Below are 25,111 nucleotides of genomic sequence, written 5' to 3'. Positions count from 1 at the left end.
GCAACTAATTTTTCTTTAAAAAAATTATTACTTCTATAAAATAAACAACATTTATTTTATTTCTATATTACTATATATTTAAAACAAAAAAATTAATTGCATAAGTTTTGTCATTTATGAGTTTGGTTGATATTAATTGTAAAAAGCTGGCGGGATATCCTATTGCTTGTTAGACAAGCTGGATGGCGGAGGAGATGGCGGAGGGCGGCGTCGGACAACATACGGCGCAGTGGAAGAGACCTTTGTACTTGCGCCTGCTGTTTGTACTTGCGCCTGCAAAGTAAGGTTGGAGTCGTCGGAGAAAGGATGGAGGAGGGGCCCGGCCGGTGCAAATATGTTGCACCGTAGCCGGTGCCGAAAAGAAGTGTCGAATGGGAGGTGCGGCATGTCATCGATGGGACCTCTTCCTTGGACAGAGCACTGGGACCAATTCGCATGGACTATGGGATCCGTCAGAGTACGGATCAACAGGACAGACGTCAGATGCATGGGGCTGGGCATCCAGGCAGGGCGATCCTCCTGCCTAGTTAGCCATTGCCGATATGCAGGGGGGGGCACTACTGCATAGAGGGGTGTTTAAAGACATTTTTAAAGACAAATTGTTATTCAATTGTCATAATCAGAGACAATAAAAAAGTTGTGTATTGTCTCTAATATCATCTTTAAAACCGAGTGTCTTAAAATATGTCATAAAATATTGTCTTTGTAAGACAATATGAAACAAAAGTAATGTTGTCTCTTTAGAGACAATTTCACCTTTGTCTCTTTGGAGACAATATTTCCCAACTATTGTCTTTGGAGCAACAATATGTGTTTACATCCAACTATTCTTTCTCTAGAAACAATATGTTTTGTCATCCACAAGTCTATTAAAAGATATTTTAAATTAATATTCTTTTCTCAGCAATTTCAACATATATTATTTCATTGAAATTATTTTAAATATTGTGTTTCTTACACGACACTCAACAAAGTAGCATAACAAAATACACTCAACAAACTAACATAGCAAACTAACATAGCAAACTAACTTGGCCTAAAAAACCATATTAATTTATTTATTTTCAATGCTTTCTTTACAAAATGATGTGGTAGTTCCTCCACCACAACCAATAAAGTGTGTTGTTGATATGACATAACTATCATTGAATAATAACTACCTTCATGTTACATGTCCACCAAGTTTAATGGTGCAGTACAAAATATCCTTGATTTGAATACATATTTTTATGAAAAAAAACCATTAAAAAGGTCCTTTAAATGTTTGGAGTTTTATGTCACTCTTTTCATAAGTTGAGATCTTCAAACTCCTGCACTTTTCTTGTAATCTAATTGGCACAGCCCCTGATGACATGAATATCCATCTTAGTGGGATCTGTGGCCTGCAAATCATAGTGCACCATCAAACTCCCTTCTAAGTCTGTCTTTGGAGGTAGCATAAAGCATATTTTCCCTGATATGGGACAGAACAAGAGACCTAATGACATCATCAAAAAAATTCACCACATTTAGATGTTAAAGATAGACATTTATGTGCAATGTGTATAGTTTAATCGATAAGGGCAAACAAAGTAAATATACATTAAGTAAAAATTGTGATCCAAGCCATGGTGTGAACTCAAATGTTTCCGAACTTCATGAAATTGATTAGAGGGAAAAAAATTAAATCCATTTGAGCAGAAACCTCAACTCTATGCACTTCAATACTCACCTTATTGGTGTAAGTTACTTCCAAGCAATTCTTTTACTGCAATTTACATGTTATGCCTGAAGAGAGGATTTTGCTCAAATAGACCTCCATAAATTGCCACAACATTCTTGTTCTTACCTACGAGTGCAATGACATCTCTCCTTAATTTATTTAGTATTCCCACAATACCAACTCCTACCAAATCAGCAGCACATACTATCACTATTTTTCAAAGTTCAACGACAAACATGCATCAAATTTAAGTACTAAAAGTGGCATATAAAGACCTCATAATATTAATTGGAAACTATATTCATCTTTCAAGGGAGGCTGAAAATGCACTCCTAAATTTATATACTATTTGAATTTATTCGGTACCAAAAACTCTCCATCCCATAAGCAAGTGTTACCATTTGTTGTGAGGTTTTCACACATCGCCCCAAAATCTTGGGGACCCCCTTTTTAATCGCCTTTAGGGCCAGTGGAGAAGGTTAGATGTATTTTTCACCCGGTTTCAACTTTATTTTCCAGAGCTATCAGTTCTATCCTTAGGCCGAATAAGTTCAAAATTGATTTCAACTTGGCAGGATAAGATTGTGAATTTTGTACTTAGACGATTTCTTTTGAAAATTTGGATTTAATTGTAAATTTGAATGATTTTCAAATAAGGAAATTTTTCGTTAGACTTAGGTTCTTGGAAAATCTTATTTTTTTTGGTGAAATAAAATTTAATTTTGTAAGATGAGGTTAAATTGCAAAATCGATTTTTACTCTAGAGGCAATTTTATTTTTGTCATAAAATTTTAATTATTTAGCAAAATTGATTTAGAGGAAAATTGCAAAAATTGGCTTTAATAGATTAAATTTGCCTTGAAAGCTTTTGGTATTTAATGAAATTGGTAAATTAATATTAAGAAATGGCTTTTGGTTAGCCAAAATTCAATTTCAAGGATGTATTAATTAGCAAACCCTCATTAAATAGAAATTTTTAGCATCCCCAAGGCACCATTCAATTTCGTTTTGCAATTTGTGGTTAATTAGTAAATTAAAAGTGCAGTTTTCATTTTAGAAAATTAAAATTTTGGCAAAGTATTTAAAGTGGGCCACTAACTTAGCTTTAATTTTGGTTTTTTTTCCTCTATAGGACCAAGTCGGCCAGCCTGGGAGGAAGGTGAAAGCTGCTATAAAGGGAGTCCCCTCCCATTTCATTTTCATCAATTCATTTGCTCCTCATGCCTGGGCGAATTTGAAGCAAGGGCAGATTTCCAGACTTGGGCGAAATTGGTGGAAGGCAGTTTTTTGGCGATTTTTGGGCAATTTCTCCATTGCCATTGTTGGGCAATTTGTCTAAGGGCCAGATTTTTTGCATTTTTGGAGATTTTTGCTCCACTTTGTGGGCTGCGATTTGTGCCCTAAGTGGCAGATTTTATAGATTTTGCTCCTTCTTTGCTTAGCCGAATTTTGTGGAAGGGCAGATTTTTTTTCATGCTTAGCCGAATTTTGTGGAGGCCAAAATTTGTGGAAGACAAAATTCTGATTTTCTAGAGGGGCTGCAATTTTTATATCAGATTTGGGCAATTTTGTTGGGAGAAGAGATACATATGAAAGTTTGATTTTTGCATACAAGGCAAGTGTTGGATAAGCTTAGAGGCTTTGTTTTCTAATTTGCAAAGGGATTTGTAATTCTTTGATGTCATATCCCGGGTTCCGAAAAGTTGCTGTAAAATTATTAGTTAAGGTGAAAGTCATCATCTAGAGTTGCAAGGAGTGCTTAAGCTGACATCCATTCTTTCGCTCTTTTCTAAGAATTGCACTACTTGGTTCTTCTTGCCTTTTGGTCCACCACTCTACCATCCCGTAATAGGGCGACGAGCATGGAGGATGATAGTGCAAGTAAGAATCCCAAGCGGGCAAACGCTAAGAAAGACAAAGAGGATATGACGCCCAAAACTTCCTTCTCGAAAATGAAGAAAATAACCGATACTAATATCGCTACAGTGGACATGATACGGATGAGGGACAGACTAAAGGAAGGACAATCCCCCTTGGCAAAGAGGATATACAAGAGCGGAATTGTACATGCAGCAGCTTTTCCTCCTACTTTGCCTTGTCCGGAATTGATTATGGAGTGTGCATCCAGATTTGATCTAGACAGTAAATCCATCATTTTTGGCAAAGGGAAGAGAGTGTTGGCCAACATTGGCGAACAAGCAATTGAAGAGACATTTAATATTCCCCAGAGCAAGGGCATGACAGTTGTAATGGTGGATCAGGCGGCCAAATCATTTCAAGGTAACCAAGAGGCCTACTTCTCACATCTAAAGCGGAATTGGATACACGAAGGAAGGAAAGGAGTTAAAAAATCAACAAGGCTTACAGTGGCAGATTTCAAGCCGGAATATGGCGATCTCATTGTTCTTCTCAGCCGGATCATGGGCCTAGCTCAAGCTATGCAATTTGAAAACTGGATGTACTTCTTCATTGATGAAATTGAAAAGGGAAAAGGAAAATTTGATTGGGCTAGGATCATAAGTGAAAATTTAGAGTTGCAACTTAGAACAGTTCAAAACCAAAGGCAATTCTACATGGGATCCTATCTGTTTTACTTAATTGCTAGATTGTATGAGAGTCCGGGACTTAGGGCCTTAGGAGAGATTGGTAATGGGCCGGGGCAATATTTGGTGCATGAATGCTATCCGCACCTTCATTTGCACAATAACAAGGATTACAAGATGTTTTGCGATGCATTCGCCATGAAGACAGTAAGGGTATTACAAGGGGCGCCTGCTAAGAGACTTTCATCGGAAGCAGAAGCAAGGATTAAGAAGTTTGGGAGTTGGTTTATCCAATTCCCGCAATTCACATACATTAGAGTGGCAGGAAGTACAGTTTGTCCCAAGAGGCTTCCAAGATACCCGCCCGACAAGGTAGTTTTGATGGAATTGGCTAGGCAGCTTGAGCACTATGATAGAGTAATGAAGAATGAGGGGAAAATAGGCGTTTCCTTCTCAATTATAATTGGCAATGATAGTTGCCCAAATTGGGCCACCTTTGAGGCTGCGGAAAAGGAATTGGAGTGGTATCATCTAGGATGGTACAGAGCAAGGCAAGGATTTGACCCTGTTGGTCTTATCAAGGCATCTCATGGAAGCGAATTTAGGCATGTTCCCACTATAGAGGACTTTTGGGCCAATGCAAAGGATGATTTTCACGTGAGAAAGCTAGCTTTCTCGAGATTGTTGGTGAACATGATGAGAGATATCAGATGGAGAGGCCTTGATATTCCCGATCAATTGGAGGATGATTGTAGTGTGTTGAGAGAAGACTATGAGACAGTAGTTGGAACAGAGTTGAATCCAGTGGATTGGGACGATCATCAGGATCCTTCCTTGGAGGCAATCACAAGGACAGTAGATTTGCATACCGAGTCGTGGTATAATGCCAAGTTGAGAAAGCTACAAAGACAAAAGGTTCTCCTTACTTATGAGATGATGAAACCGAAGGAAGGTCTAGTAGAATCAATCGGACAGAAGGGTGAAGGAAGTGGCCGGCAATCGGAGACAGTTAGAAATAGCAAGAAGAGGGCTTTGGAGGTAGAGAAAAGCCAAGAACGTTCGGAACCTCCAGCCAAGAGACAGCGGGCAGCGCCGTCAAGGGAGAGTATAACTAAGGCTAGAAGCCAAGAGGTCAATTCGAGTGATAAAGGGGCCGCAGTGGAGGTGAGCTCTGATTCGGAATCAAGTGGCTACAGTGAAAGTACGGAGTACTCCCCTCTCTCGGAGAACCAGCAAGGAAATATGGCAGAAACTAGTAGAGAAGAAGATGGGCCGATTGATATTGAAGAGATAAGTCAGGCGTCTAAGGCCGTTGGTGATGCTTTGTTGGTCGAACCGAATCCGAATTTGGGGAGATGCACTGCACCACTATGGTTAAGGCAAATGCTTATGCCGAGAGGCGAGGTGGTAATGGCTCACGCAGTTGATGATATCCAAGGACTAATAGAAAAGGATGATAGCGAGAACCAAAAACAGATGGCAAATACGGTGGCAAGGGTAATCAGAAGCGACAGTGATGGTCACCGAAGGGTTCAGATTGCTATACCAACAGTCAATAAGGCAGCGGATGAGATTGCAGCCCAGGAGTACGAAATAGTAGAACATAATTTGGGAAGAAATACAGATGATATGGAATGTGAGGAGGTTCAGGAAGGCATAGCATCAATCAGAGAAAGATTGAGGAAGGCAAACGAAAGGATAGTAAAGTTGGAGGCCGAAAACAAATATTGGAGAGATTGCCAGCCAATCCAACAGCTGCATCAGGCAGCCCTTCCTCAAGACAGCGGGAGCAATTCAGAAGAGGTATCAGCTCAATTACATGAAGTAAGGGGTTGGATCTATGATACAATCCAAGATGGGCGAAATTTCTTGCCCTCCTTCATCTCAACATTCCAGTCATTGGTGACTGTTAGAAAAAAATTCAGATAATTTGAAGAGGAATGGAAGAATTTTTCTTCCCATCAAGGATTTGGTTATTCCTAGGCTGCAGGCGTTCATTAGGCTACCGGAGGCATATTTGGAAAGAGCCCGGTTGGTTGATGAGAAAGGATTGAGCATAGTTGAATCTTGGTATGTCGCATTGACTACCAGATTCAGAACACTTGAAGAAATTCATGATGAGATTGCACAACACGGCCCAAGCGTCGACACTTCCATTTCGACCATGATAAGCGACGTTGGGGTGGCGCTTGATTTTGAGGGTATTAGAGAAGAGGATGTCAGTGAGACAGGATTTGGATCGAGATTGGATGAGTTAGGAAAGGCTGCCGTCAAAAGGAAACATTTGAACACCCTTTCCTCACTCAATGCTTTTATTGGGTTTGCAAAGGAATATGAGAAGGATCACGAAAGGATACTACAAGCAGCAAACAGCGTGGCAAAGTCAGTGGAACTCCGAGCGAAGCACACTCCTTGTCCTCCTATGGAAGAAGTTAACGAAAGGCTAGCTAAGTTCATTGCCTTAGCTAAAAGAACAAAAGAAAAAGGAAGAATTATATTAGAAGATCATCTTATGTAAGCCCAAGTGGCAACTTTCCCTTTCTTCTAGAATAGGACAAGTGTTTGTTTCTGATTGGCCACCATTTTGGTGCCTTCTCATTGGTTGCCACTTTTGCACTTTTTTCATTGGTCCATTGATGAGGTGGCATCTTCTCATTGGCCGATGGGGTGGCAACCCTAATTAGGGTTTTTGGATCCAATCTGGATCGTCGATCTTGTTTTGATCTCTACCGTCCATTGTATTTTGGACCTCTATATAAGGCCATTGGCTCTCATTTGTAAAGGGAGGGGTTGGAGAAATTGTTGCGAAAATAATACCAAAGTGCTCTCTTTTTCATTGCATGTTGACTAAGAACATTGGGTGTTATTGCATGTTTTCTACTTCCACATAGTTAAATTTTCTTTTCAAGTTGAAGCAATTTCATTTCAAGTTGTTAGAGTAAGAGTAAAATAAAATGGATAGTTGCATGGTAGCTTTGGTAGATGTTTGATAGGGGTCAACACTAGGCCACTAGCATCCTAGCAGCTGGTTGGGAGGCTTTGTGTGGTGATCTAGTTTACTTTCCTTTGAAGCGTTGCATCTATGGAGGTAGGGCTGCTGGTTAGCCTTCATTAGATTCGATCCCCGTCCATCTGCTAACCTTCCATTCTTAGGAGTAGGAGTAGTTGAGTAGCCAAATTTCATGCTTAGAAGAGGTTAGTTAGAGAAGTAAACCAAAACATCGGCATTCTCACCTTCCATCGCCATTCACCCTACCTTGCCATCATCGCGCCATCATCATCATCTAGCATTCACACCTAACCACCATCTCCATTTTCTCACCAAGATCCAAAGTTTTCTCAAACAAGAAAACGTAAGGCCGCCTACGTGATTACCAGCAAATCACATTGATAAAACTGAGCGAGTATCCAACGGTGTAAGGAACATTGGAGTTATACTCATGTCCCATGAGAGATAAATTTTCAAGAGAGGAATTGTGTATTTGATATTCTGTATCAAGCATCCAATTACTAATATGTTATGTAGTGACACAAAACTCACATCAACACCATTGCATTATAAGAAAGAAAATATTAAAACAAGCATATTATTTACCATTCAAACTCATTGTGACCAATTAAAAATAACAGGAACAAGTTTTGAATAGAATGAAGTCTACCACAATTAAAGTTAGTGCCAAGTTCTTAGAAGGGACATTACAAGATTTTGATTTATCATAGTCCATGCTATTTACGATTGAAACTTTATTTTACTCATTCATATTTGGATCTGCTCAATAGAAATCTACCTTAGATATTGTGATTGCAAGTTTATCATTGAAGAGGAGTGACTGCACCATGTTTTGACACATAGCGAGGATAACTAGAAACAACATTGATGTTTTGTGCAAGAATAAAATCCAAAAACTGAATAGCAACATATCACTTATAGCGATATCTCACATTGGGATAATATTGCTACAAATAATACTTATCATCTGCACATATCTGTATTGTTTATATAACACAAAACCATTATACTATCACTATAAGTGATAGGGAACATCATATTCATAGCATATTTCATATCATTATATCAGGTATCAAATATTTTGACATCAATATTATCCTGCACACATATATTATAATTGGATCTAAATTTAGCAGCTTGTGTACCATATATTAATCTTTAGTTTAATTACAAGTATGTGACAGAGGATGTGTGAGAAGTGGAGTAATTGTTCCTATTTTAAGTTGGCCAAATACATTATAGAAAATGATCAAGTTAGGGAATTACCAAATTCACACTGCAGGAGTGTGGTCCAAAATTTGGAGCACCTCTTCTACAACCTTTGTCTGCTTCATCTATTGTTTGATTCCTACAACCAACAACGCAACCATTATCAGAAAAGTCATCGACAATCAAGCCTCACTCAAACATAATGCAAAGCTATGACCAACACACCCTATTCAAGTTTTGAAAGAAAATTGATCTCTTTTGACAACAACAGTTAGTTTTCTTTGTTCCCACCCCACGACAATAATTCCACTATCGATGTGGATAATTATGGATTCATCTCAATGGAAGCATCTTGACTATTCTACCTAATGACTAAATAGACCATTGTCCATACCTTTGGTAGCTCAAACCCTCATCCCCCTGTAAGCACGTCTGTGGCATGGAGTCACTAGAGGTAGAAGAGCAGGGTTGTGAAGCTAATTTCTATCTGATTGCGTGAGCCTTTTCTTGCAGTCTCTGGCCCCGATGAAAAGCCCATCGACTAAATATTGAGAAACCATAATGGGTAAGACAATGGATATGTGCAGTAACAAGTTTAACAATTGAATTACTAAAGCTTTAATCTCACCAATACTTACCCTAGTACATTAGGAGTTAATGATATTGATGCCACCTTGTATATCTCATCAACTATCTATTCAAAAGATAACCAATTAAACTAACAAATGTCATAATAATGCTTGAATCTGAACTTCCATAACAAATATAAAGATGGACATTATTATCTAAAGAAAACAAAACAAAACATGATTGCTAAAAAGTGTAATGTGTACAAATAAATCTCAAATGGAGACGACAAACATATGTCACAAAGGTAGTTAGAAACATAGCAAATCTATCCTTAGATAGGTATTTAGCTAGTAGCAACAACTTTGAAGAAATGGAGGGGATCACTGCTTCCTCTGTTAGCCACAAAAGGAACTCAAGATCAGATCTCATAATTAATGAATACCTTTATGTTGGTAATGACTATATATACTTGGTAGTTGCAATGAACAAATTCCATTAAGACATAGGACCTAGTTTGGATCCATTTTACATATGCATCTTTGAAATTATGGAATACAAGGGAAAAAGGAAAGCTAGAAAACATCTCTTGCTATCCCTATGTAAAATAATAAGGGTGGATATAGGATGCAGGAATAGATATGTAAGAGGAGGTGTCATTTCAGGTCTTACCTTTAGTAAAGGTATTGGGGGCTTCTCTTCATCAGATTGTGGATCCCACTCAAGAAAAACATTATTATTCTCTACAGCATCACATACACGTGGCCACATATTCATACCTGTTCTTGAATGAAAATCTCCTCCAGCTTTGAATGCATCTAGCATACTCTTACAATTTGAAAGATGGGCAAGAATCCTCAACTCCAACTACAAGACCCTAACGCAAACTCATTTATTAGCTAAACATTCTGAAATAGCGTTTAACAAACATTCAAATAAGAAATTGACAATCATCCCAAATTGTAAAGAAATTAGTGATAAAATCTAATTTATTTGTTAGGCTCTAAATTTATCTAGTAAAAATCAGACACCTCACCTTCCCATAATCAACAACAATGAGAGAGTTTACTGGATTAATAATAAAAGCTTGACAAATTTTGTAACGATCTTTCTCCAATACAGGTTGGTTTTGATGCCAAGAAAAATTATACATAAAATATTAATTGAATGGTAAATAAAACTAACATGTTCCTAAAAATTTGAACAAAGAAATGTAAGTTGTGAAACATAGAACCTTGTGCAAACACATGAATGTTGTGTCCAAAAGATGACTATCTATTAAATAAAAAATATGGAACCTTAAATATTCAAAAAAAAATTGTACTAATATTTAGGTTAGCATCATACAAGTTTCTAATTCTAAATCTGATCTATGTCTTTGTCTGTAAGACCAATCTAGAATTCCTCAATTGATATTTTGATTAACTATCCATATCCAAATAGATTCTTAAAGGCTTTGTGTCCAAATTTTTGGTATGATATGCATCACATTTAATGATAACTCTGCTCAATTTAAGGTGAATAGGCAATGAAGGGAACTCCAAAGCCAAAAGTTGCTAATATTGTTGGTGCTAGGTCTACTGCTACTGGTTCTAGATCTTTGGTAGCTTTTGGCATGTGGTCCCAACCCACACATGTGATCCCAACCCCCAACCCAATTGGCATGTTATCTTGGCAAGTCAAGTGGGAAGGATCTCAAACTGGGAACACCATCTAGCCTAAGATCCCAACCACTAACCTAATTGGCATGGTGCATGTTCAATTGGGGAAACTCAATGCATGTTGCAGACCATGGAGCAGCCATTAATGAAGAAAGCTCATAGTGGAGAATGGAGAATTATGGTTCACAGAAGCCCCTACTATTCTAAAGGTGGTTCAGGTAATCAATCCAAATGAGTCTCCTACTAATAGTGTTATTCGGTTACCAGATGATGAATAGATGGGTAACAAAGAGCTCAGGATGGCAAACTGGGATCAAGTTGAAGCCAAATAGTTCTTCTTACCAATTAACTACATGCTAGTTAGGTCAGACAACAAAGAAAGAGGCCAACCACCACTTGAAGGCCCTTTTCACCTACACCCCCTCCTCGTCTTCTGTTGCAGGGAGGGAGTTGCTGCTACCTTCAACTTTAGATGGGAGTTAACTCATTATGGAGCTACTCTTGCCTCCCATCCATGGTATAGAAAGCATAGTTTATCGGATAGCCTCACTCGGCCTACTCATCCATTAATTGTTAACTCATTAGGGCCCCGGGAATCCATAGAATAATATGCCCTTTTCCTGCAATAATATGAAGGTGGGGGTAAGGCTTAGGTAGACAATAATTTATTTATGCAGGGGCCCTTACAATAATTTGTTTGGGGGCCCTTATTATAGGCCAGGGTGGGGGGCCCCTGGTAGCCTATTATTGTAGGGGTAGGGGGGGTGCTTGATCTTCTGAATGAAGAAAGCATACAATAAATCAGGGAGGGGTGCACAACTACTATGGAAGGGGGGGTCATTGAACACTGTCCATCGGGGCCACTTCACTCAATTGCTCTGTACCCTTTCCTTTATAATAGTAGGAGTATGCATGGAGAGGCCAGCCAAACAAGAAGGTATTCAAAGAATCTAGTAAAGGATGATCCAGCTGCTTGCCTTCCTTTTCGTTGTTGAATTATGTTAGCAGCTTCTAGAGGACCTTCCTTACAGCCTCCAGTAGTTAAGATAGCACTCAACTTTGTAGCACTTAGGATAGCAACTGTACAATAATCAAATGATAGGGGCCATCGGGGAGTAACTCTACAATACATATAACAATAGGGGTTGGTCGGGCTATAGCATTTGTTAATACAAAAATTTAATAATAGGGGCCACTAATTGAGCAGGATTATAGCATAATCGAATGAACCTAACCTAACCCGCCATAGGGCCGGAGGGGTTGGAAGGCTCCAACCTTGCTCCATCACCTTGCAAGGTAGTATCATTAGCTATCCACTCCCATCCTCCCTCATTATAGCCAAAGGAGATCAATTCTAGGCATCAAATCAGACACTTTATATAACTACTACAGAAGATAATTGGAGACCTTGCAGGCTTTTAAGCTATAAATAAAACATAGTATCCGCCAAAGAATTTGTAAGATTGTGCACTCAAATAGTGAATAAGGATTGAACATAGGAATGACCATCAGAACAAAAAACCCTCCATTAAATAAGCGTCACCATTGCATTATAAGAAAGTGGATATTAAAAAAGCATATTGTTTACTGTTCAAACGCATTGTGAGCATTGAAAAATAATAGGAACACGTTTTGAATAGAAACAAGTCTATCACAATTAAAGTCAGTCCCAAGTTCTTAGAAGGGACATTCCAAGATTCTAATTTATCATAGTCCATGCTCTTTATGATTGGAAATTTATTTTACTCATTCAAATCTGCCTTAGATAGAAATCTTTCTTAGATATTTTGATTACAAATTTATCATTTCAGAAGGCTGACGGCACTGTGTTTTGACATATAGAAAGGATAACCACAAACAACGTCAATATTTTGTGCAAGCATATAATTTAGAAAGTGAATAGAAACATGTCACTTATACTGATATCACACATTAGGATAATTATCGTGTCATATCGGACAGAAAATACATTACAGCAAATAAAACTTATCACCTGCATATACCTATATTGTTTATATAACACAACAACATTATACTATAACTATAAGTGAAAGGGAACATTGAATTCATAGCATATTTCATTTCGCTATATCAGACAATGCTATCAAATATTTTGACATCAATATCATCTTGCACACATATATTGTAATTGCATCTTAATTTAGCAGTTGATGTCTCATATAGCCTACATAGTTTAATTACAAGTATCCAATAGAGAAAGTGTGAGAACCAGAGTAATTGTTCCTATTTTCAAGTTATCCAAATAGGGGACATTACAAAAAATGAATGAGTAAAGGAATTACCAAATTTGCTCTTCACGAGGGTGTTCCAAAATTTAAAGCGCCTCTTCAGCAATCTTTTTTTGCTTCCTCTGTTGTTTGATTCTTGCAACCAACAACACAACCATTATCAGAAAAAAGATATCGGGAATCAAGTCTCACTCAAACATAATGCAAAGATATGATCAACACACCCTATACAAGTTTTGAAAGAGGAGTGTTTCCTTATGACGATAACAATCTGTTCACTCTGTTCCTACCCCACAACAGTAATTCCATGGGCAGTATGGATAATTATAGATTCATCTCAATAGAACCATCTTGGTTGCTCTATCTGACAACTAAACAACTTGTTGTCCATATCTTTGGAAGCTCAAAACCTCACCCCCCTGCAAGCAAGTTTGTGGCATGGAGTCTCTAGAGGTAGAAGAGCAGGGTCGTGATGCTCTTTTTTAACCTACTGCATGAAACTTTTTTGGCTACCCCCGGCCCTGATGAAAAATCCTATTGGATAAATATTGAGAAACCATACTGAGTCAAACAATGCATATGTGCAGTAACAAGTTCAAAAAATAAATTACTAAAGCTTTGAACTCGCTAGTGCTTACCCAATCTGAACTTCCATAGCAAATAAAAAGATGGACGTTATTATCTACACATGCTTTGGAAAAGAAAATCAAATTTATAAAAAGTGTAAGCAACCTAAAATATTTTTTATTTTCAAGCATTATTTTTATTCTGGTCATGTTCGTCATCAGCAGTTTGTTGATTTGGGAAAATGCCAACTTCGGTATGCCTGCATAATAAGACATATAAATAGAATTTCCCACCTTCATCATTAAACAATATTGAAAGATCATATAAGTTAGCAACTTAGTATCATAGATAGCAATAAATTTGGAGAACTTTCTTCCCTCGTAAAGCGCAGGCAAGAGTTCAAAGAAGTATAAGCCCTTAATTTTTAAATTCCATGTTGCAGATAGAAATATGAAGATGAGAAACCTAATGAAGTTGGACATTCGACTAATGTGGCTTCACTTTGTAATCAGCTATTTGAAATATAATAGATAGAAAAACAATTGTCACAGTTCAAGAAAATTGCAACAATCCATTTTAAAATAAACCTTCCCCATTATCATCAGCTTTGAGTGCTAAGAAGACGTATTTGAACAAAGGAACCAAAGATAAGGATGGGGCTCCATATACCTCTTCATTTCCACTAGAGTGTTGAGTGTCTTCAAAAAAAGTACTCCTTACTATATAGAGTGGTGAGATACTTAAATCCCCATACACTACACTGAAAGACTTGAATATGCCAAGGTCAAAATAGTCTTCCAAGATTCCTTCTGCATACTATCACAGTAAGGACAAAACTCTCCTTCATGAAAAGCCTTAAGATATCAACTTGTTGCTAACTGCAAATACTGTCATAGTAATGCAGAAATACAAACAATTTTTACATTCATGTATAGTTCTAATTAAATTCATAGAATCATGGCTTTGACAATGAAGACACTAAGATCTTTCGGAGAGTTTTCATGTTACCAATAGATTCATAATCTTAGAAAGGCCTCTTTGTAATTCCATTCATAAATGTAGAGAAGTAAAATTGATTTATAGAAAATTAATTTGTGCTATAAGAAAAATTAAATATAAAAAGAATGACAACATGAATAACATATATCGACGATATTTGAAATAATAAAATCAAGGTACTTTTAGTTGTAATCATCCAAAAGAGTACAACAACATGAGAAGGTTAAATTTCATTTGGTCTTTAAACATGGCATTTAGTTGTCAGATGCAGACATAAAAGCAATGTAGAATTTTAGAAATATAGCAGTTATTTGTGGATCATATATATCTAGCATCTGCAACTGTCAAAGTGGAGAAAAATTGTTGAGTAAAGCCCTAGATTTAGTCACCTCTACACTGGACATCCTTTTCTTTCCTAACAAGCTACTTATCATGTTGGAAGAGACTGCTGCTTCAGCTCTATTTTGGTTAAGACAACATAACCTGGGAGAAATTTTCTATCTGAGAATCGTTGTGAACACTTCAATACCGAATAAATAATCTCTTTCAGTTACGCATTATACAGGCTTAGGTAGTTTCTTGGAAGAGACTGCTCCTTCAGCTCTATCTTGGTTCTTAAATGTTATTGAGTACTGGTTGTTGGGTCTATTACTGTGTGGGTGTATTGAATGCAGATTCAGAATGGTTCTTGTTCATAAACCACTATTGTTGAAGAAGAAGTTGAAGACAAAACATAACCTGGGAGAAATTTTCGATCTAAGAATGGTTGTGAACACTTCAATACCAAATAAATAATCTTTTTTAGTTACACATTATATGGGCTTAGGTAGTTTCTTGGGTCATTCGGCTCATTTCCAAACCTGGCACCCCTTGGTGTATGAGATCCCCTCTGAAGAATCCCATAATGAATTATTTTTTCATTTAGTGCACGTGTTGTTTCACACTGGGTGTACATACTCTAATCCTAGGTTTTTACCATTAGACTAGGTCAGATTGCACATGATTATGTACTTGTCAAATCAAACATGTTTCTAGTCCTCAAAGCATTTTAGGATTAGACCCATTTCTAGTCCTCAAAGTATTTTATGAACAATAGTGGGGGCTTGATAGGTACTACTCATTTGATCTGTTTGCGCAAAACGTAACACTCCCAAACTCATCTTAATCTCCTTTTGTATTTACATTTTGGTAAAGCATGAGTGATAGTCTATTATTTGTCCATTTTGAGGATTAATACATATCTATGAACTGTTTATGGTCTCCAAATATCGAACTAAATTGTCTTCCTTCTAATTTGTATGAGTTTATTATGTAGCTACTCTCCTTTCATGTCTTAGGAAATTGTTAGGCATCAATCTAAAAATTCTATACTAAAAACAAAATTGATTTGTAACTCACTTCCATGTAATGAAAGGTGATATGATTATAGATTCAATTTCCATCTGATAAACTGAAGTCTAGAAAGAAAAGGTAAGAACTATCCATTATTATACACAGTTTTGAAATCAAACACCTGAAGATGAAAGAATGAAAACAATGCATTAGTAAGAGTAAAAACAAAAATACTTTCAGTTTGGGTTTTCTCAAAGGGCAACCCAAACATGAACAAGTTTGTACATGCTACTGTCTGGTTTCACCTATGGCTCTTCCCATGCTTCTGGATCCACCCTAGGTTCATCCATCCTATAGCTATAAGGCTCTATCATCTTTGGTTTCATTGCCTGTTATTTTGTTTTTGTTCTATTCATTTAAATGATAAAGCTTATAGTAGAGAATTCTATGCACTGATTGCTGAGAGGACCCTCAAGGTTAAGTATTTACTTTTTAAGTCAGATATAAATGTTTTGAAGTTAGTGTCGGCCCTGTGGGATCCCCTAGTTTGACCAATTATTTCAGTCTCCCCCCTTTGAGAGACACGGGACTTGTTCAAGGAGAAAGGCAAAGAAACCCTCTCAATTCTTCACCTTAAGATGTCTAAGGTAGGTGAATCAAGAGGAAAGGTGATTTATAAACCTGAACAATGGAGGAGGTTCATCCCTGTCCTTCAGGAACTCAGGAAAATAGGAATGACTAGGAGTGGGAGATTCATCTTGCACCAATAATCCCTTCACACGGAAGGCAAACCCATCAGAATCATGGAAAAACCCAAGAAGAACTTTACACAGAAAATAATTTAAAACATTTTTTTATGACTAGATGCAAAAATCAGACCTAAAAAACCCCAACTAAGTTTAGAAAATGGCTTGGAGGGGACATAAAGCATTGGAATATAGTGCCAAAGCAACCACACTAGGATGCATTTTCGGGGATCTTACCTTCATCTTGATCAAGAGTGAGGAGCAATAGGTTGCAACACAAAACTTGTCTGGTCAAGCTATTGGCAGAGACATTCACTGATTGTCAGTCAAAACAAACCAGAGACACGAACACCCTCAGTCTCAGTGAATAGCAGTATGATGATTGGAATCAATTTTCAATCTATACTTGCACTAAGCATTTTTATTTGTTTAATATTAAAAAATCAATTAGTAAATTAAATAGTTTTAATTTCATTTATATATGGGACAACCAAACCCAGAAATATTGAATCAGAGGAAAAATACAGGGTCCTGAATTCATACTGAAACTGTAGAAAATATACATAAAACTAGTTGGGCTCTTCTAATTGAGATCTTGTTATCTTAAACTTATCGAATAGGGCATTCATTCATTTGATTTAATTGCAGTCAATGTATCAAACTAGATAAAGCTCAACACGCCAGGCATCATTTTTCCCTCAAAATCTATTTCAAAAGTCAAAAGCTCCGGATTTAGCTTACCTCTATCTTTGCTTCTAAAAATTAGAGTCTGAAGCAGGATTAGGGAAGATTGACATGACCCAAAAATTAAGAGTTAGAACACATAAACTCCACAGCAAAAGGAAGCATAAGCCATATCACGTCGTTAACCCAGTTGTATGAAATTAAATAATGCAACAGATATTAACACAGACTACAATGATTTCAAGAATATCTTACCTAACATTAGTCTGTTGCCTCAATGTCTGTAGTTAGACCGTGGGTTAAATCAGAGTCTCCCCGTAGATCAGAGCAAAAGCAGGGCAAATTAGAGGGTTGGAGGCGGCTACCATGTTAAGGATCGGCCTGGCTGGATCTAGCGTTGATCATGGCAAAGAAGGTCTTCCCGATTTTTACATACAATCGCCCAACGAGCCGCGTGGACGAAACCTTACAGTGTGTGCAGAGGAAGGGCATCTGTGTCTCAAGGGTTTTCCCAACCCCAAGGATTTTGTCCAAGTGATCTAGCCTTCCCATATTTTTATCATCCTAGTGAATGCAGGGGCGCTGGGAACTAGACTGCCTATGGAATATGGAATTTTTGCTCTTGCATTCAACCAAAGCCTAGCTGCGGTGTTTCAAATTTCCTGCTTTTTTCATTTTTTCCAATCCCCAATGTATTTTCCTTTGCACTTATATTATTATTATTACTATTAAATAATGATGTTTTCTATTTTGTCATGTAGAGATGAAAGTGTGAATATTAATTTTAAAAAATTGAAAATTTAGGAAGGCGGCAAAGTTAAAGACAAAAGAAGATTTTTGTCTGAAATATGTGTCTTAAAACGTGTTATTATGTAGTAGTGGGGGTTACCCTAAAAATTATACTTATTGATCGGTAGCCGCCGGAGCAGCGGTAATTAGACGGCAATGGCTAAAGGGTAAACTATTTTGTTTACCCTGCCTATGCCAATGGCTAGGCCTCCTGCCATGCCTGTACACGTACCGCACTGCCATGTACCTGCGCCCTGTTAACGTCAGGAATGTTGGCAACCGCGCCTTTCACAAGTGTCATGTTTTTAATTTTTACTATTTAATAATAGTTTTTGATATATTATTAATATTAATATTATTAATGGAACTAAGAATTTTTTTATTTTTATTTTTTTAAACTATTTGTATTTATATGTATTAGCTAACAATTTTTTAAGTGTATTTATAATTTGTATATTATTTTATAGTTATATAGTTAATTTAAATTATTAAATAATTATATTACAATATATTAATTATATTATAATATTATAGTTATAAGTATAATATATTATAATATAATTATTTAAAAGTTAAAAATTAAAATTATATATTTATTAAATTTTTTTTAAAATAATTATATATATTTATTATTATTATATTTATATTTGATATAATTATTTCTAATATTTTAAATTTATGTAAAAACAAAATTACTATATTTTCATATAGAATTGTTTGTAATGGTTAAAGATTTGATATTAGTTATATACTATTGAAATTATGGAAATCATTTGAATGTTTAGAAATATTTAGTAATATTTATATGTCCATATATTAATATTTGATATAGTTATTTCTAAGAAAATATCATATATTAGTATTTGATATAAATATTTTCTTTTTACATTATTTTTATAATCTAAAAAAAAATTATTAGTTGTTTGTAATGGCTAAAGATTAGATTTATGTTTCTAAAAGTATTTGTTTATTTATTAAAATCTAACTTTAATTGTGTAATTTAAATTTGTTGTGACTATTGTGCTAAATTTTTTTTTTGTAGTTGATTTTGTAATTATAGGCTTAATCCGTCGTTCAATTTATACACCATTCATTTTAGTCATTACCGCTAAAATTATGGAAATTATCTACCAAGTATAAACCATTAAATACTATTACCATTTTTTGTGTAAGAATATGCCAAGAACATTAACGTAGATAAGTATTCACTAGTTTTAAATCATTCATTCAATATTTTTTTAACATTTCTACATTATTACTAAATCAAGTTTCGTGGTAGTTATCACAATAATTCTAAAATATATCAATTTATGTTAAAAAATTATATATAAATATAATAATTTTAATTTTTAACTTTTAAATAACTATATTATAATATATTGAACTTATAACTATAATATTATAATATAATTAATCTATTGAAAATAATTATTTAATAATATAAATTAACTATATAACTATAAAATAATATACAAATTATAAATACGCTTAAAAAATTGTTAGTTAATACATATAAATACAAATAGTTTAAAAAAATAAAAATCAAAAAAATTCTTAGTTCCATTAATAATATTAATATTAATAATATATCAAAAACTATTATTAAATAGTAAAAATTAAAAACATGACACTTGTGATTGTGAAAGGCGCGGTTGCCAACATTACTGCCGTTAACGGGGCGCAGGTACAGGGCAGTGCGGTACATGTACAGGCATGGCAGGAGGCCTAGCCATTGGCATAGGCAGGGTAAACAAAATAGTTTACCCTTTAGCCATTGCCTAATTAGACAACAAAAAAGATTGATTTTATCATTATTTGGAGAAGAATTGCGAGCGGCTCTAGGGAGAGTTTTTTAAAAATAAACTAAAAAGGATTGATTTTATCATTATTTGGGGAAGAATTGCGAGCGGCTCTAGGGAGAGTTTTAAAAAGAAAAACCAAGTATAAAATTAAATATTCCACTTAATATGCTTTATGATTTAAAATATAAAGTATAAAATAAAATATCGCTTTACTATTCCTTTTGATTTTCTTGGCTGCATAGCCATTGCCCTGCACTGAATCCGCCAATTAGGTTTTAGAGGCACTTAAGAAATACCACATAATGAATATATCTTTGTTGTGGTCCCATCGGTTCATTGTATGTGTTCAACGTCATAGGGAAGAGGAACTTTTCAAAATGATGATAGTGGGGTTATGATTTGGTGTTGTTCACTTTTTTCTTCTTTTTCTTTTCACTTTTTCTATTTGCATCGAGTAGAAATGTGGGGTAAGCGCTTTGGAGCTAATCTGAACACTAATCTAAACTAAAAAAGTCTAATCTGAACAAAATTTATAATCAATTTAAGACATTGTATAAAATTAATTATGGGAAAGTTCAATTTTTCATAAGAATAAATATTTAAGATAAATAGGTTGAATATATTAATGTTTCTATATTTTACATCTAAAAGTAAATGAGATATAAATAATATGTGTTATTGTATTTTGCTAATATTATTCTAATCATGTGATTAATCATTATTATTTCAACCAATTACATCTAAGTATTTATATTTTGATTGTTTATTTTTCATTTTTCTAATGTACATATATGAAAATTTTAATTTCTAAAATCAATAAAATTATATTCTCTTATAAATAAGAATTTCTCAATTTTAATAAAATAAAATAAGATAGTAATACAATAAATACAAGTAATATTATATTTATATGGAAAATTTGAAATTATAGTTTATGATAAATATCATTTGTATTAAAAATTATGTTATTTTAAAAATTATTTAAAATGAAATAATTTTAAATCATAGATTTAAAATGAAATAATTTTAAATCATAGATTTAAAATTATAATTTTATAAGAAAATATTAAAATACTTATTAAACTATGTTAAATATTATCAATATTCTACATAATTACACTATGCTAAATATTATTACTCTACTTAATTAAATGATTATAACTTACCAAGCACTTCTTAAATATATTCTTATTATTGTGGTGCTTAAATCAAAACTTTAAAAAATTAGATTTTAGATCAGATCTTTTTTTTTTTCATAAAGCTAAACCAAACTTTATCTCTATCTCTAATAGTGACCTAAATCTTAACTTAATAAAAAGATCAATTCTTATCCATAATTTAACTAAGAAATAAATCTTAAAGATAACCACAATTTTAATAAACCTAACATAAATTTAATTAAAATAATTATTGTAAAAAAAGCACTAAACAATATTTGTTTCATTTTTTCATTTTTTTTCATGAATAGTCATTTTCTATTAATAAAAAATATACTTAGATACAATTCACAAAAAGGGATCATGAGATTTATATTTTTAATTGTATTGATATAGTTTAATAATATAATTTAATAGTATTATATATATAGGCAATCAATATTCATAAAATTATATAACAGTGTATTTTGAAGCACTACCTCATATTATGCATTACTCGATAAATGAAAAATAAATATATTAATTTTTTAATGTTAAAGAGTATACACACACACACATTAACCTTGATAATGTCAAAGAGTATAGATTTTGTTATTGGGATAAAAAAAATTAAGATTAAAATTTCTATATTTTAATACTAATACTAATACTATATTTTTCTTTAAATATTTTAGTTATGAAAATATTATATAATTATTTTTTATGAATATGAAGGATCAAAATTTATAAAAAAATAATATTTTTTATAACTAATATTTTCTATAATATTTATTTAAAATACTAATGCTCTAAGATACAACATAATTAGCTATAATAGTGGCATAAAATTAATATGATTAATTACTTATTATTTTTATATGAAAAAATACTAATTTTTATATATTTAAATATTTCAAATAGAATGATGATTTCTAAATTTTTGAATATAGAAGGACAATATAAAAATGTTAAAAATAAATTAAATATTAAAATATTAATAAAATAAAGATAAATACTTTTAAATTGATCTGAAAGGATCCAATTATCTTGTACTACATAAATCAACAAAATATTGAATACACACACACACACACACACATATGTATGTATGTATGTATGTATCTATCTATCTATCTATATTTGTGTGTGTGTGTGTGTGTGTGTGTGTGTGTTTCCCACATATATGTGAAAGCATGTTCTTAATTTCTAATTGCTTTAACAGATCTTTTTTTTTCACATTAAATATGTTTTTGATTTCTTACTTCAATAATGTATATCTTTTTACATATATCATTAAAATAATATATCACAAAATATTTTTATAACTTTCATTCTAGGTAACTATACCTCAAATAGCCTATAGTCTCAGTACTAGTTCTTAAGCTAGTCTATAGGGTTGTATACATAATTATTTCTTTTGGGTAGGAAGGTACAACCTATGTATTAGAAATAATATTTGGTAGTGCGTAATTAGCAAACTTAAATGTAAAACTTATAAAAAGAAAGATCTTTTAAAAAAAATTAAGTATTCCTTACCCTTTTGCAAGCTAGTCATGATGTTAAATAAAGATGCCTCTATCCAAATTGATTTGAATGTTTCCCTCTCGACCCCCTTTTTGCTTGGCAGATCTATTAGACAATGGCACCTCCTTGCCCTAACCTTTTTTGTGATTGCCTCTGATGCCCTCTCATACATTCTTAGAGATAATTCTTTGTCTCCTTGTGTTAAATGCATCCCTTTACCTAATAGCTCTGATCGGTTACAATGTCAATTTTCTTATGACATTGCTTTGATCTTTGAGGTTAATGAAACCAACTTTGAAAACCTTCATAATAAACTTAATCTATTTTTTCTCTATTTCTAGTTCCCAATTGTCCTAGTCCAAATCAATCATCCTTTTCTGGGATAACCAACCACTGGACTAGATTGGTAAATTTGGAAATCAATGGGAGGGTCCTTAGAAAATTGTATGCTACATTGGCATACAATTTTCTATGGAGCCCTCGCTTAAGGAATTGTGGATATGGATAAAAGAGAAAATTAATAAAAAGTTATCCAAATGGCATAACATGTTTCTATCTCTAGCTAGTAGAGTTCAAGTTTTTCAGAAGATCCTCTCTTGCTACAACATATACTATTCTTCTGCTTGGATGTTTAGCAACTACCAATTTTTTTATATTCAAAAGGCCATTAGAAGTTTTCTTTGTTCTGAGGTAAGGGCCAAAAAAACAAGCATTTTGGCCAATGGTATTGATGTCACACTGATAAAACTTTGGGGGGGATTGGGGCTTTAAAACCTTAAAATTCAAGGGATCGTCTTTGCTGCCAAATGGATATTTCACTCTCTGGAAGGCTCTAAACCATGGAAAGTCCTAGTTAGGACTAATATTCAATGAGGTTTCTTTAAAAATGGCATAAATTGGAAGAATCTCCCTATGGGGGATCATATAGCAGGGAATTTCCCTGTGATGGTTCATAGATCCGTTGTGTTTAAATCTATTTGGAAAGCTTGCAAGCATGTTAGGGAATTTCTCCCTACCAGGGCTTTCCATGATAATACCCTTCTTCATGGCAAGAATTCAATTTGGTGGAACCTCTACCTCTCATGTAAGCTCCTTGCCCTCTCTAAAGGTTTCTTGGCCAGATTTGGCGTGGGGTTAGAAATCTCCCAAGTTATATGTCTAATTGAGCAAGATAGACTTATAAGTTGCGATATTCTCAGATACGTGTATAACATCCCCCACTCTTAGAAGAAAACTTACAATATAATTATCAAATCTTGCAAAGATCTTCCTACTATTTTTCGCATGAATTCTAACAGGTTCCTTGATATGAAGTGGTCAAACGACTCTATGGTTACTAAAATTCAAGCTAAAAGTATTTACAATGTTCTTGGTTATAATAATTTCATCATCAGTCTTGTTAATAATGTGTGGTACACTAATTTCCATAACACTTCTTGGAAAGAGCTTTTAAACCTTTTGTGGAAAAGTTCTATTGATCCCGAAGCTAAATTCTTTAAATGGCTTATGCTACTAGATAAAGTACCTCTGAGAAAGGATCCTACCTACACTAAAATATGTGATATTTGTAGACTTCTTGATACTTGTAGACATATTCTTTTTTACTTCTCTATTTCTAAATATATTTGGTTATTATTTGGCATTACTTATCCTCAAAATGTTACTATATTTGAAATTATTGTGGGATATGTTCCTAGTTTAAAAAAGGATTGTAATATTTTATGGAATATTCTTTCCTCCTATATTTTGTGGCAAACATAAAAAAATAAAGACAAAGATAGCTATCAAAACATTCATAGAACCCTTACTAAGTCTTTTAAAAGACTCATATATTTTAAAATTTCCTTGCAGATGATGATAAACATGATGATTGATTAGGAGAGCTTGAAGAGATTCTTGAAAGTGGGACACACAATGATGTTTATCTTTGAAACGAAGAATGGCTATGACTTGAGGAAAACCATAGACAACTTTGTTGCCTTTCAAGATGCAATGAGGAAGTTGAACTAGGAGATCAAAAAGAATAAAAATACACCAGATGATATGATTTGTGTGGTAGATCATATACAGGATAGAGTTAACATTGTTTGGATGGAAGGCTTGAAAAGGTAGAAAACTTGGACGAATTCTTACTCCGATATTCTTCATTGGATAGGCATTTATCCTATATTTTTTCATTTATTTGGTGCTTATGTTATATTCTTTAAATTATTTTAAACTCAGTTTGATTCTTAGGTGCACCTGATGTGAGGCCTCGCCTCCCAGGTCTTCTTGATGTTTTATATCTTCCTTTCCCTTTGACCTCACTATATCCAATACAAAAGCACTAAGTATTCCTTTGTTAAGATAATATTTTAGTTTGCAATTTAGTTATCTTTATATTTTTTCTGTCAAGGAAAGAACTTAAATACTAGAATATTGAGAATGACAATTATAACTTTCTTTAAATCATATAATTTTAAGTATAATATTTACCTTTTAAATAAATAAACAAACGTTTAATAAACTATTTAATTTTGTAAGTTTTATTTTAATAAATATATGTTAATCATGTTTTAATATAGTTTTATTTGATTAAATTTTTTTCAATT

The 25,111-nt window shown here is 34.0% G+C and overlaps 1 long non-coding RNA gene across 11 annotated transcripts; it reads right to left on the bottom strand.

The window, feature by feature from the left end:
• Nucleotides 1-1,019: 1,019 nt before the first annotated feature.
• Nucleotides 1,020-17,980, bottom strand: LOC149533958 (uncharacterized). Of its 11 annotated transcripts, none has more exons than XR_016356835.1 (9): nucleotides 17,525-17,980; nucleotides 14,178-14,324; nucleotides 13,166-13,767; nucleotides 12,996-13,076; nucleotides 9,811-9,908; nucleotides 9,103-9,158; nucleotides 8,859-9,005; nucleotides 8,522-8,603; nucleotides 1,020-1,477 (listed from the first exon to the last, which is right to left on the bottom strand). It is a non-coding gene; the product is annotated as an uncharacterized LOC149533958 (long non-coding RNA). The 11 variants fall into 11 exon arrangements; XR_016356832.1 differs by having other exon boundaries at nucleotides 9,811-9,898; XR_016356834.1 differs by having other exon boundaries at nucleotides 1,020-1,382; nucleotides 9,811-9,898.
• Between the last annotated feature and the right edge of the window lie 7,131 nt (nucleotides 17,981-25,111).

Source organism: Cupressus sempervirens, chromosome 10 (genome assembly GCF_028749045.1).
Source record: "Cupressus sempervirens isolate cs-2001-9-10 chromosome 10, ASM2874904v1, whole genome shotgun sequence".
Taxonomy (NCBI): Eukaryota; Viridiplantae; Streptophyta; class Pinopsida; order Cupressales; family Cupressaceae; genus Cupressus; species Cupressus sempervirens.
The sequence above is the reverse complement of the archived record's forward strand: the minus strand, read 5'-3'. Positions and strand labels throughout refer to the sequence as shown.